This window comes from Protopterus annectens, chromosome 10.part0 (assembly GCF_019279795.1).
Source record: "Protopterus annectens isolate FY-2018-M chromosome 10.part0, PAN1.0, whole genome shotgun sequence".
NCBI lineage: Eukaryota > Metazoa > Chordata > Ceratodontiformes > Protopteridae > Protopterus > Protopterus annectens.
In genome coordinates this window covers 1,839,901,588-1,839,916,587 of record NC_056744.1, presented here as the reverse complement: position 1 = coordinate 1,839,916,587, position 15,000 = coordinate 1,839,901,588, and the positions used below count along the sequence as shown (strand labels likewise).

Below are 15,000 nucleotides of genomic sequence, written 5' to 3'. Positions count from 1 at the left end.
AGAAGAATGGCCAGTACTGTTCTCCTCTGTACAGGGAAAGGGACTGTATGCAATGCAGCACAACATTATGGGAGTGCAGAAGAATGGCTAGTAATGTCCTCCTCTGTACAGAGGAAGGGAGTGTATCCAATGCAGCACAGCATTATGGGAGTGCAGAAGAATGGCCAGTACTGTTCTCCTCTGTACAGGGGAAGGGAGTGTATGCAGTGCAGCACAGCATTATGGGAGTGCAGAAGAATGGCTAGTACTGTCCTCTTGTGTACAGGGGAAGGGAGTGTATGCAGTACAGCACAGTATTATGGGAGTGCAGAAAAATGGCTGGTACTGTCCCCTTGTGTACAGGGGAAGGGAGTGCATGAAGCACAGCACAGCATTGTGGGTGTGCAGAAGAATGGCTGGTACTGTCCTCTTGTGTACAGGGGAAGGGAGTGTATGCAGTACAGCACAGCATTATGGGAGTGCAGAAGAATGGCTGGTACTGTCCTCTTGTGTACAGGGGAAGGGAGTGTATGCAGTACAGCACAGCATTATGGGAGTGCAGAAGAATGGCTGGTACTGTCCTCTTGTGTACAGGGGAAGGGAGTGCATGAAGCACAGCACAGCATTGTGGGTGTGCAGAAGAATGGCTGGTACTGTCCTCTTGTGTACAGGGGAAGGGAGTGCATGAAGCACAGCACAGCATTGTGGGTGTGCAGAAGAATGGCTGGTACTGTCCTCTTGTGTACAGGGGAAGGGAGTGTATGCAGTACAGCACAGCATTATGGGAGTGCAGAAGAATGGCTGGTACTGTCCTCTTGTGTACAGGGGAAGGGAGTGTATGCAGTACAGCACAGCATTATGGGAGTGCAGAAGAATGGCTGGTACTGTCCTCTTGTGTACAGGGGAAGGGAGTGCATGAAGCACAGCACAGCATTGTGGGTGTGCAGAAGAATGGCTGGTACTGTCCTCTTGTGTACAGGGGAAGGGAGTGCATGAAGCACAGCACAGCATTGTGGGTGTGCAGAAGAATGGCTGGTACTGTCCTCTTGTGTACAGGGGAAGGGAGTGTATGCAGTACAGCACAGCATTATGGGAGTGCAGAAGAATGGCTGGTACTGTCCTCTTGTGTACAGGGGAAGGGAGTGTATGCAGTACAGCACAACATTATGGGAGTGCAGAAGAATGGCTGGTACTATCCTCTTGTGTACAGGGGAAGGGAGTGTATGCAGTACAGCACAGCATTGTGGGTGTGCAGAAGAATGGCACAGCACAGCATTGTGGGTGTGCAGAAGCATGCATTCATGCTAGTGCAATACTCCCATGTAATGCATCACATGTGTCAGATGTCAGGGGTAGGAACATTAAAAGTGTACTAAACCTCTACATGCCAATAGTATCATAACCATTGTCTCTGGCTTTTTTCTGTCCATCATGGCATCTTCTGTTGCCAGGAGTGACAAGAAATAAATATACCAAATAGAGAATGGCTTGGCGATGGGGTGTGGGACAGGGATGGAGGCAAAAAATAATATAAAATATAATGTCTGAATGTGACCCGAACTTTCCCAATCCCAGCCTGATATCACTATTCTCATCCTCATGTCTCATCTCACACAATGTATGAACCTATATGTACGGGAAGTGCAGCAACACAAGGGTATACTGTGTCACCGAGGGGTGTGCCAGCAACACAAGGGTATACTGTGTCACCGAGGGGTGTGCCAGCAACACAAGGGTATACTGTGTCACCGAGGAGTGTGCCAGCAACACAAGGGTATACTGTGTCACCGAGGGGTGTGCCAGCAACACAAGGGTATACTGTGTCACCGAGGGGTGTGCCAGCAACACAAGGGTATACTGTGTCACCGAGGGGTGTGCCAGCAACACAAGGGTATACTGTGTCACCGAGGGGTGTGCAGCACTAGAATCAGATACCTTACATTATAAAGGATTGCACTGTGCCTGTGTGGGATGTCTGTACTGTAACCTGTGTGGCATGTCCTGTACTGTAACCTGTGTGGCATGTCTGTACTGTACCTGTGTGAGATGTCTGTACTGTACCTGTGTGGGATGTCTGTACTGTAACCTGTGTGGGATGTCTGTACTGTACCTGTGTGGGATGTCTGTGCTGTACCTGTGTGGGATGCCCTGTACTGTAACCTGTGTGGGATGTCTGTACTGTACCTGTGTGGGATGTCCTGTACTGTAACCTGTGTGGGATGTCCTGTACTGTAACCTGTGTGGCATGTCCTGTACTGTAACCTGTGTGGGATGTCTGTACTGTACCTGTGTGGCATGTCCTGTACTGTACCTGTGTGGGATGTCTGTACTGTAACCTGTGTGGGATGTCTGTACTGTACCTGTGTGGAATGTCCTGTACTGTAACCTGTGTGGGATGTCTGTACTGTAACCTGTGTGGGATGTCTGTACTGTACCTGTGTGGCATGTCTGTACTGTACCTGTGTGGGATGTCTGTACTGTACCTGTGTGAGATGCCCTGTACTGTAACCTGTGTGGGATGCCCTGTACTGTACCTGTGTGGGATGTCTGTGCTGTACCTGTGTGGGATGCCCTGTACTGTACCTGTGTGGGATGCCCTGTACTGTAACCTGTGTGGGATGCCCTGTACTGTACCTGTGTGGGATGCCCTGACTGTAACCTGTGTGGGATGTCTGTACTGTACCTGTGTGAGATGCCCTGTACTGTGTCTTTGTTTTAAGGGATTATACTGTACCTGTGTGGGATGTCCTGTACTGTAACCTGTGTGGGATGCCCTGTACTGTAACCTGTGTGGGATGTCTGTACTGTACCTGTGTGGGATGTCTGTACTGTACCTGTGTGGGATGTCTGTACTGTACCTGTGTGGGATGCCCTGTACTGTACCTCTGTGGGATGCCCTGTACTGTGTCTTTGTTATAAGGAATTATACTGTACCTGTGTGGGATGCCCTTAACTATAATAGGATTGCACTGTGCCCATGTGGGATGCCCTGAACCATAATGGTTAGTACTGTGCCTAGGTGCAGTGCCCTGTACCATAATAGTTTGTACTGTGCCTGGGTGTGATGCCCTGTACCATAATGGTTTGTACTGTGCCTGTGTGTGATGCCATGTACCATAATGGTTTGTACTGTGCCTGGGTGTGATGACATGTACCATAATGGTTTGTACTGTGCCTGGGTGTGATGCCCTGAACCATAATGGTTTGTACTGTGCCTGTGTGGGATGCTGTGTACCATAATGGCTTGTACTGTGACTTTGTGTGATGCCCTGAACCATAATGGTTTGTACTGTGCCTGTGTGTGATGCCCTGTACCATAATGGTGTGACTCTGCATGTGTATGATGCCCTGTACCATAATGGTTTGCACTGCACCTGCGTGTGATGCCCTGAACTATAATGGTTTATACTGTGCCTGTGTGTGATGCCCTGAACCATAATGGTTTATACTGTGCCTGGATGCAATGCCATGTACCATAATGATATGACTTTGCCTGTGTGTGATGCTCTGCACTCTAATGGTTTGTACTGTGCCTGTGTGTGATGCCCTGTACCATAAAGTTTGTACTGTGCCTGTGTGCAATGCCCTGTACCATAATGGTTTGCACTGTGCCTGAGTGTGATGCCCTTAACCATAATGGTTTGTACTGTGCCTGTGTGTGATGCCCTGAACCATAATGATTTGTACTGTGCCTGTGTGTGATGCCCTGAACCATAATGGTTTGTAGTGTGCTTGTGTATGATGCCTTAACCATAATGGTTTATACTGTGCCTGTGTGAGATGTCCTGAACCATAATGGTTTGTACTGTGCCTGGGTGTGATTGCCTTGTACCATAATGGTGTGACTCTGCCTATGTGTGATGTCCTGTACTGTAGTGGTTTGTACTCTACCTGTGTGTGATGCCTAGTACCATAATGGTATGACTCTGGCTGTGTGATGCCCTGTCCAGTAATGGTTTGTATTCTGCCTGTGTGTGATGCCCTGTACCATAATGATATGACTCTGCCTGTGTAATGCCCTGTATTGTAATGGTTTGTACTGTACCTGTGTGTGATGCCCAGTACCATAATGGTATGACTCTGCCTGTGCGATGCCCTGTACTGTAATGGTTTGTACTGTACCTGTGTGCAGTGCCCTGCACCATTATGAGTTGTTCTTTGTCAGTTCTCTATCAGCTTAGGTTGCACTGTACCCTGTACAAGTGCAGAGCACACTAGCAGTAGTACCAAGAACAAATGTGCTAATCCAGTACCAGATGCCCTGCATCAGTGTGGGATGAATTATGCCACTCTGCTATATGTTGTGGCAGTGTGGGATTTGATGTGGCAGTGTGAGATGTGTTGGATCAGTGTAGGATGCGTTGTGGCAGTGTGGGATGTGTTGTGGCAGTGTGGGATGTGTTGTGGCAGTGTGTGATGTGTTGGGTCAGTGTGGAATGTGTTATGGTAGTGTGGGATGTGTTGGGTCAGTGTGGGATGTTTTGTGGCAGTGTGGGATGTGCTGGGTCAGTGTGGGATGTGTTGTGGAGTGTGGGATGTGTTGGGTCAGTGTGGGATGTTCTGTGGCAGTGTGGGATGTGCTGGGTCAGTGTGGGATGTGTTGTGGCAGTGTGTGATGTGTTGGGTCAGTGTGGGATGTGTTGTGGTAGTGTGTGATGTCTTGTGGCAGTGTGGTATGTGTTGCGTCAGTGTGGGATGTGATGTGGCAGTGTGGGATGTGTTGGGTCAGTGTGGGATGTGTTGTCACAGTGTGGGATGTGTTGTGGCATTGTGGGATGTGTTGTGGCAGTGCGTGATGTGTTGGGTCAGTGTGGGATGTGTTGTGGCAGTGTGGGATGTGTTGTGTCAGTGTCGAATGTGTTGTGGCAGTGTGTGATGTGTTGGGTCAGTGTGGGATGTGTTGGGTCAGTGTGGGATGTGTTGGGTCAGTGTGCGATACCCAGTACTGGGTCATTGTTAGATGCCCTGTAGCAGACTGTGAGACATTGTAGCACTCTGCTATTGCTTGGACCCAGTATGTGATGCCTAAATACTCTTCTGCCTTTCATCATTTCCATATTTTTGAGCTGTTCATAACCTCTCCTCAGCCATAGACGCAGCCCTCCCTTTCCTTCAGTGACATGGAAATGTGCCACTACCTGTCCACTGTTGTGCACCGTGGTAGAACTCTAACATTTTTAACACCACCATTCATGATGGTGCTATACCTTTCACTTTGTCACCACCTCAAACACAGGAGTGGCCACTGTTTGTTCCAGACATTCATCACCACCTGAGATTTGTGTTTTGTACCCTTATCTTTATTTATTTTATTTTATGTATGTATTTATTTATTTAACATTTGTTCACTGGGGAAAGTCTGACTAGGATGGAACCTATTTTCAGGAGAAGCCTGGGGAGAAACACTCCAGATACGTCACTGAAAATGTATCTCCCCTAATGTGTACCACATAAGCAATATGTGTCTCTTAATTGTACCATTTTACTAAGGATGGAGAGCAGTGCAAATGTAAGTTTTTGGAGATTTTATAATTTCCTATTAATAGGCCGATGTAATTTAATATTTATCACAAATTTGTGGTTTACATTCCTTGGGAAGAATGTGTGAAAAGTGTTGTCTACAGACCAAAAGGGCCTTTATGACACAAGGGGACAGGCTGGCTTACAAAGGGATTTTCCATGGATGTTTTCCTTACCCATAATTCAGTGTATGCCAGTTATCATATTAAGGTTGGTGGGTGGGTGAGTGGGTGAGTGGGTGACCTTTGTGCAGCTCATCTGTGATCATCTGATCATGGGATGCCTTTTGCATCTGCAAACCATTTGAGATGTGCACGTACATTTGCATGTACAGCTTTGATGTATATCTACATAAGTGTATAAAACCTTACCACTCCTCAAGCATCACATCTTCACTTATGGAATCATCACCCATCCAAAATCCACAATGGCTTTAATATGGGTCCTGCACTGAGTAATAGTCTAATTCCTTCCCACACACAGCTCACACACCTTAGAAAAAAACTTTAACATGGGTCCAGAAGGGAAGTATGTATGTCTGATACAGTAAAGTCATTAACACATGTTTCACCAGCTTCTCATCCATTACATGTAGTTTGACTGCTATGCTATTGACAACATGTATGTAAACCATCGTAATATGTTATAAATATACATACAGTTCTGACTGCACGTGCATACATGAAGTTATGGAACTGTGCATTCATTTATGGATGCGTACATTTATATTCATTTATTTGTGAAACTGTGCATTAAGGTTATTTATGTATATACGTGTGACTGTGAATGCACATAACCTTAAGCATGAGAATAACTACAGGTTCACGTGTGTAGAAATGTAAGTGCATGCTGTACGCATGCATAATTACTGTGTGAGTGTGTGTGTGTGTGTGTGTGTGTGTGTGTGTGTGTGTGTGTGTGTGTGTGTGTGTGTGTGTGTGTGTGTGTGTGTGTGTGTGAGTGCATGTGTGTATGTCCGTGCATGTGTGTGTGTGTGTGTGTGTGTGTGTGTGTGTGTGTGTGTGTGTGTGTGTGTGTGTGTGTGTGCATGTGTTCATGTGTTTGCACGCACAAAATACGTACTTGTGTGAAAATTATAGACATACATACGTGGTAGAAAACAGTTTCTACAGAAGTGCTGTTAACTAAGTCACTTCCACCTAATTTCCACTAGATGGCAACAGTGAACAGAAGAAATGAGACTAACACCTTGGATATCCATTGGGAGAGTTGTCTATAAATGCACAATCACCTGCCAGTCAGAACCCCAAACCCCATGCCAACCACCAAACGTCCTTTCAGTACTAAGTGAGACTAATCTGAGTGTTAGACTGTCTCATTAAAATAAACCAGCATTCTGAGGAGAAATTAATGTTACAACCTATAACCACAGCTGTCTGTGTGTGCCTTAACTCATTGCAGTCATGTCATAGCCAGAGACAAGTAAGGTAAAACTTTATAAGTTATGATAAGAGCACGCCATACATGTCTAATAAGGATGGCACTTTGTTGCAAACTGCTATCAGTCCATTGTTAACATCATAGACTGTCTTATTGTATGTATAAAATATTTGCTGGATATTACACATTTCTGATCTGTTAGCTGCAGGCACATTTTGTATGTGTGAAAACACACCAGAAATTGATTTCACTTTATGAATCACAGCGTACAGGAGATGACAAAGAAAGGTGGATTGTTGGATTGTTTACATCCAAAGCATTAGTACCAGAAAACAGCAAAACCTAAGTGAGCAGCCAAAGTATATTATTATGAAAATGGATTATTCACTCTAGAAAAAAAAATTAGAATTTAATAGTGTTTCCTGCCTGAGTACAGAAGCATGCTGTGACCAGTTCTAAAACCACCAAGATTACTCTAGTTTGCACAGAACTGATAAAAGTAACCACATAATTCCCCTGCCATGTAAAATAATTCACAATACTCCAAACATCTGCAGTTCTGAGCCAAGGAATGGGATAGTATTAGAACGGCATATGTGATTTGTAATGTGACTTGTTTAGTTCTGGAAGAGAACCCAGTCATTAAGGGGTCATACAGGAGTTAAAATATAAATAAAATAAAATGAAACAAGTTTTGTCCTCACAGTATTTATCCATGTTTTTATATATGTTCATGCTTGTAAGAATATTCACAGAATTTAGTACTGAGGATAATATTTCTGACTTTAGCTTCTTCCAAATGCATAGATGGATTATAAAAATGAAGATTGTTAAGAACAGAAGAGTCGGCACCAAACGCCACCACAACCGCTGCTGTTTTCCTCAACATTCAGCTGTACTTTCTTTTTACATATCATGCATATAAACTAAATGTAATGCTATATGACCATGGTTTTATAGAGCACTGTTGGCTCTATTTGTATTTCTGTCAGTTTGCAAGCTGGTGATGATTTATTGTTTGTAATCAGGATAGACAGAGCTGACAATGGCAAGATTCGAACTGTCAAACAGGCTGGCAGCTGCCGCAACTGCTTAGCTCTGATGTCAGTAATCAAAAAGAACTGTGGTACTTGTGAGTTACAGCAAACATCCAAATATTGAAGTCAACCTAATGTTTATAGCACTTCAATAAGTACCTGAAAAATCATTTGGTGTTAACTGCCAGATGAGTACAGAGCTGTTACTGACAGCTGCCCTCTTCCCTAAAAATGTTGCTCACTTACACAAAATAAAAGTTAAAACTGTCAGTACAGATAGCCTAATACAAAACTTTGTTCCAAAATTTTGGAAGATGAGATCTTATTTGATTTTAGACAGAAGTCTGTCATTGAAATTAGGCATTGGAAAACAGTTCCACTGTTTAGATTTGTGCACGTGATTTGTGTGTGTGTGTGTGTGTGTGTGTGTGTGTGTGTGTGTGTGTGTGTGTGTGTGCACACGTGCTTGTGTGTGCGCGCGCGTGCTTGTGTGCATGCTTACATCAAATGCTAGAAAAGGACTGCTCTGAGGGCAAATCCCGGTATGATAGTGTAGTCTAAATGTTAAGTATAACAAACAGTCATGGGTTTGATATCCACATCCTGTCTTATCTCACTGTCTCCTTCTGGTATCGGTTAACTGGTCAGTACTGAAAGGTCACTCTCTCTAAACAGCCACTTATTTCTGAAAGGCCTTTTCCAGTTAACTCTGTCCATCACTGAACAATAATAACAGTTTGCATCATTTTCTACTAGCTCAACCAACTTAATACTCTAAATTGTGCAGACTGTTCACCTGCAAGCATACCTTGAAGTGCTGATATAGACTTTACTTCTCCTTGAAAACCTACACTTTAGTTGGGGGTCTACATTCTGGAAGGTGGTGTAAATGTTAATATACAGCTTCAGAAATCCAAGCTGCTCACCTGGAAGTGGGTAGAAACTTGCCTATTTGCCTGTTCTGGACTGTGATGTGTCACTATTGTTAACAGGCTTTACTTGAGAGCTATGTGACAGTGCAAACCTAACCAAGCAACATAGTTAATGGACATATAATACACGTTGCCAAACACATCAAATTTTCAGAACTTCAAAATCATCTACTCAGTCTAGGAAGAAAATAAAAGAGATGCATTAATTTAATTGTATTGTGTGTTAGCAGTATTCTTACACAGATAATGACATTTCCCCACACACTGCTACTGTAACATCACAGGGACAGCTTACAAAATACAGAACAGTTAAGCTACATTTTAACAACTCATTTTGTAACTAATAACTGTGGCTTTAGAAATAGATGTTTGTTTCTCACTTTGTTTTGCCTCCCTGATCCCTTAGTCCTGTCTTTATCTACAACATTTTAACATTGCATGCTATTGTCTTGTAAAGGGGGTTATGATTATTGGGGTCACTAAACATTGTACAACCTGAATAACCTCTCCTCCTGCAAGTCTTTAAGTCGTCTGAAGTTATCACCGTATCAGTGTAGGCCAGATGGAAAATGACATTTTCTCCTGACCTGCACAAAATGCCATATGCAACACGCACAGCTGTGGCATGATTGAATGTACGGCTCTGCGCATATATACACTGCAGTCTGGCTGATCTAGATGTTTTGTTTCAGAATAACAATAATAATAACAGAATGTTTATTTGAAAATGCCTTTATGGTTTAAGCAGATGTTAATGGACAGAAAATCAGTCGATAGTTACAGAAGTGTTCAGCCCTGAAACCAGCTGTCATATTACAAAGACGACTTAAGGGGTTGCAGAGATAGACGATATGTGATTTGAATTTGTACTTTTAGTAATATATACAAAACTTCCCATGTTTTTATTAGCAAGTTATTTTATGTTTAAGAGCATAAACTATCTGTTTTAACTTTTATGTACATTCCGTAACTAGTATGATTTGGGCTCTCAGATTTACCTTTGCTTCTCCTAGATACACTTATTTTCCCCATGAAGGCATATCTGTTTGAGTACACCCTGTTAAATCAATACATTAAGTCTCTGCAAAGATTATATTTCATTAACTACATAGACTCTAGTATATGAAAACCTTCTACTGTTAGAAATAAGAACATGTTCCTCATTCTAGGTCTTGGCTATGATTTTAAAGGTCAGTGCTAAGCTTTTTAATGCCCAGAGGTTGATGATGTGCTTTTGGTTTTATATTATTATTTTGAATTTCTATATGTGTGTTGGGTGGTATCTGTCATGGGACTGTTCACTCATCCCAATGGAGAAAGACAGAGGAGATATCTACTGAATAAATCTGGCAATGTCCCTGAATTACACAGGCTCATATGAACAATGACTGTCCCAAAGTCATGCTGAAATATTACAACTTGCTATGTTGCCATTTGTGGCCAGTAAGTTAGTTTTGGTCAAAAAATAAAGATACATTTAGATGACAAAATTCACACCCATGCAGTTCTTATCATGATGAGTTGTAATTAAATAACCACAATAGAAATACGGGTGGTGATGCCTTATATACACCACTAATTCAGGGTATCTGTGCCACACTTAACCAGTCCTACTTATCCTCCGCTTCTCCTGATCACTCTTTACTCACTTAAACTGCTGAGCAATACCGAACAAACCTGTGCTTTTATTTTACAGCAAACCTCCTTGGATACTCAGGGAAAGGCACAACAAGATCATGAAAGGAAGCCAAATGTGCAGAATAGTATATGTCGTCCAACTAACCTACATATTGGGACCCCCAAGCATGAGCGTGCATGCACACACACACACACACACACACACACACACACACACACAGACACACACACACACACACACACACACACACACACACACACACACACACACACACACACACACAGTTGGTGCTAGGCAACATAAATAATACCAGATGGGATGTCAGTCTTTTGCATGCTGTATCTATGCATACACACACACACACACACACACACACACACACACACACACACACACACACACACACATTAAGAATCCTTCTGATTAGCTAATATGAGCTATTGTATGTTTCACAGATTTTAACTGGTTTATAGATTAGTACAGTGGTATTTGTATACACACACACATGCATTCACACATGCACACATACAAGCACACAAACACATACACTACAACAATCAAGTTCAACAGTGAAATAGAATTAAGATGCCTGTTAACTCTCTGCCTTGAAAATATTTCATATGAAATTCCAGCCCAGCAGAAGGTGCCCTACTTCCTTCCCTGCCGATATGCATTCTAAGTAACTAATACTTCTACTTCACCTGAGAATTACTGCTTCTTAAGGCTGTTGTGTGTACTTACAACTCTCTCTGTGAATAAAAAAATATCCCATGCAATATTTATGAACCATCACTTCACCACATCCACTCCTCATTATGTGTGTTTTATGATCTATATACAACACAATACTGTATGATGCTATTTTATTTATATAATTGCCTTTTCTACATAACTGCTTCTTTACCTTTTTTAATGAACACGTATTATTCTATGTGTGTTTTAAATGTCGCTGTGTATACTTCTTCTGTAAAGGTTAAGTGCACATTTTCTCCCATGGTCTCTCCCTTGACCAACCACCACCAGGACAGTAGTGCTAGCTTGGTTTTTGGATTTCGTGAAATAGCATATGCTGTGTACTGCAATGCTGCCCCCTGCTGTGCCTTAGAAGAACACCATAGAGTGTGTGTGTGTGTGTGTGAGGGGGGCATTTCTGAACACTTTTGTAAGAAATACTAAGAAAACAGGATGGAAAGTAGACTGTTATCCTTCCCAATCCCAGCACATAAGCACATTTGTAATAATTCTGCTGTGGCATCTTAATAATAAATCAGTGCCATAAACAGCAATTTGGGAAGGGAACAATGTCTGCCCTTCCATTTGAAATCTTAGGCCAGCATCAAGAAAGAAAGGAAGAAAAATAAATAGAAAATAAAAATGTGCAAATAATATACCTAGTGTCTCATTCCTTTTTATGCCTCTGCTAAGAGCATCACCTTATTTTACTTACATGGATGTCTGCTCTTCTTTGAAATCAGGTACTTCCATATCAGCCTAGCAAATATTTTGTGTAATCATTTATTTTGCGGAATTACAAATATGTGTTAATTCACTGATTACTGTTACCTTCCACCCATTTATTCTGTCATAAATACTTCATGGAAAGGTGGTAAGAAGTCAATGCTCAAAGAATTCTCTGACATTCCAAGTAATACATTCATCCAGTAAAGTTAGTTTGGCAATGAAAGTTGTCCCCAGTCATCAGATATTAGGTTAAATCACTGTCTTATAATCCATGTGGAACATGTAACAAATTTACTTTAACCATAGTACATTAAAAGATACATAAATAGGATAGAAGAAGGGCACACACACACACACACACACACACACACACACACACACACACACACACACACACACACACACACATATATATATATATATATATACACACACACACACACACACACACACACACACACATATATATATATATATATATATATATACACACACACACACACACACACACACACACACACACACACACACACACACACACACACACACACTCACACAGATCACATGCAGAACACACACACAGACACAGACACACACACACACACACACACACACACACACACTCACACACACACACTCACACAGATCACATGCAGAACACACACACAGACACACAGACACACACACACACACACACACACACACACACACACACACACACACACACGCACACACACACACACACACACACACACACACACACTCACACAGATCACATGCAGAACACACACACTGCCACCAAAAATTATGGTGTCCCATTTTAAACATGATACTCATGAAAGTTATATTCAGCAAGTATGTAAGATTTCATATATTGTCACATTTTGATTTGTGTTTAGCACACACGTGTGTGCTTATTACATCTTACACAATCTGTTGCATCCTTACTGACCACCTGACCAACTTAAGATTCTGTTATGGCAAGATCCTTTAGAAGGTCTGAAAATCATGCAGGGATTTCTCTTGCAAGCATACCTCTCAATTGTCCAGATTTTTGCCTGATATGTTTGGTCTGTTCCTCATACAATTTATGGTTTTCTGGCAAATCACTGAGGATTGAAGTCACTAAATAATACTAAATAATGACAGATAATTGAGTTTAAGACTCGTTTGATTCTTGGCTGGGGTGCCTTCTGTGCGGAGTCTGCATGTCCTCCCTGTGGTTGCGTGGGTTTCCTCCGGGTGCTCCGGTTTCCTCCCACATCCTAAAGACATGCAGTAGGTGGATTGGACACTCTAAATTGGCCCTAGGTGTGAGTGTGTGCATGTGTGTGTGCCTTCTATGGAAGGTTGGGCGCCGGGCTGGCAACTCGACACCGTAAAACTCTACTGCCAATCATGAGCGGACAAACCCCTAACCGGGAAAAGCCAAAAGAAGTAGAAGAAGAAGATCCTTTAGAAAATACATAATGCAAAACTTATATTTTTTGCAAGAGCAATATTTAAGATCTGTCCCTATTTTTGGGGCCTTTATCCCCCCCCCATTATTTCTGGCTTTGCCTAGATTTCTTGCACCGAGAGGTTGAGAGGTTTGCTTGCAAGTCTTTTGAGAGAGACCACAAACAGAAGACGCAATACTTCTCCTTCAAAGTGACAGCATGATCTAGGGGCAGTATTTCATGATCGTACATTACAGACTGGGGTGAAGAATACGTATTATATGATATTACCTGAGAGTCCTAATGGCCATTAAGTTAACATGAAATCTTGTAATCTATATGGTGGGGAGAGAGGTGAAACTACAATGACTGACCACTCCATCAGACTATATCTAGAATGACTGACCACTCCATCAGGCCATATCTAGAATGACTGACCACTCCATCAGACCATATCTAGAATGGCTGACCACTCCATCAGACCATATCTAGAATGACTGACCACTCCATCAGACCATATCTAGAATGACTGACCACTCCATCAGACTATATCTCACTGCGTCAGTCTGCTCCTCTTAAGCACATGTGTCCTAACGGTACAAGAAATGCTTTTCTGCATAGTTTCCTGTGTGTAACACTGGGTGTCCTTCTAATAAATGTTGCTAGGGTCTGTTAACCTGCTACTTGCATCTTAGTGGAGATCCTCATGAAAATAAGATGCTACAATATATGAGCTTAATACTGTTATTTCAAGTTAATTATTAAATAATCTTCCTTCATTGAGTGACAGTTGTATAACTTCTAAAGTCATTCCCAGTCAGGCAGCAGCAAGTTTATTATACTTTTTTCTGCAGAAAAGGAAGTTCCAGTCATCTTCACTTCCTAAGCTTCTTGAGTTACTGTGGTATATCTTGTGCCAAATGGAAGGTATTCTTAATCTGGTCTCTATTGCTTCATCTTCTGGCAATCTGTGCTTCCATTTGAAGACCCACAAAAATATGCTTTTCACTGCTTTTTACAGTTCCTATGTTATATATGCAGCTATACAACACAGTGGGGTAAATTAATACACAGCAAATTTGTTGCTCCTGCAAAGCATGATTTGATACCCGCAGACTCTGTTAGCTCACAGCATGATACTTTGGCATGTCTTAACTGGTATAAAGTTAACCAAGTTAACAAAGACTAAATAAAAAGTATATGGCATAAGCAACAATAGCTTATTTAATCCCAACAAAACCCTTTCTGAGTTTATTATAGTTTTGTTAATTAGGAAGGCCCAGGGACACCACATTCCTAAATTCAGGGTAATCTGAGAATATAAGAGCATTAAGTGACTTTTTAGGATCACACAACATGCAGAAGAGGATTGTCAGAATTCAAACCCAAGTTTGGTTTGCTATCTGTCTACCTTACTATATTAAAATGCTGTCTGTTGAACCACTTTCTTGTAAATCATGACTTACCCTTGTATCTGATGAATGAAATTTTTATGCTACTGTCAGTGCTTCAGATTTTACATAATTCATCTTTCCTCTGTTCTATGTAATATATGCTGAATCATTACAAATACACTGAACCTAAACTAAATT

At 42.0% G+C, this 15,000-nt stretch overlaps 1 protein-coding gene across 9 annotated transcripts in view; it reads right to left on the bottom strand.

Annotated features, from left to right (window-relative positions):
• The window catches only part of LOC122814093 (glycine-rich cell wall structural protein-like), a 150,746-nt gene that overhangs the window by 135,299 nt on the left and 447 nt on the right, over window positions 1-15,000 (bottom strand). The window lies entirely within an intron of this gene.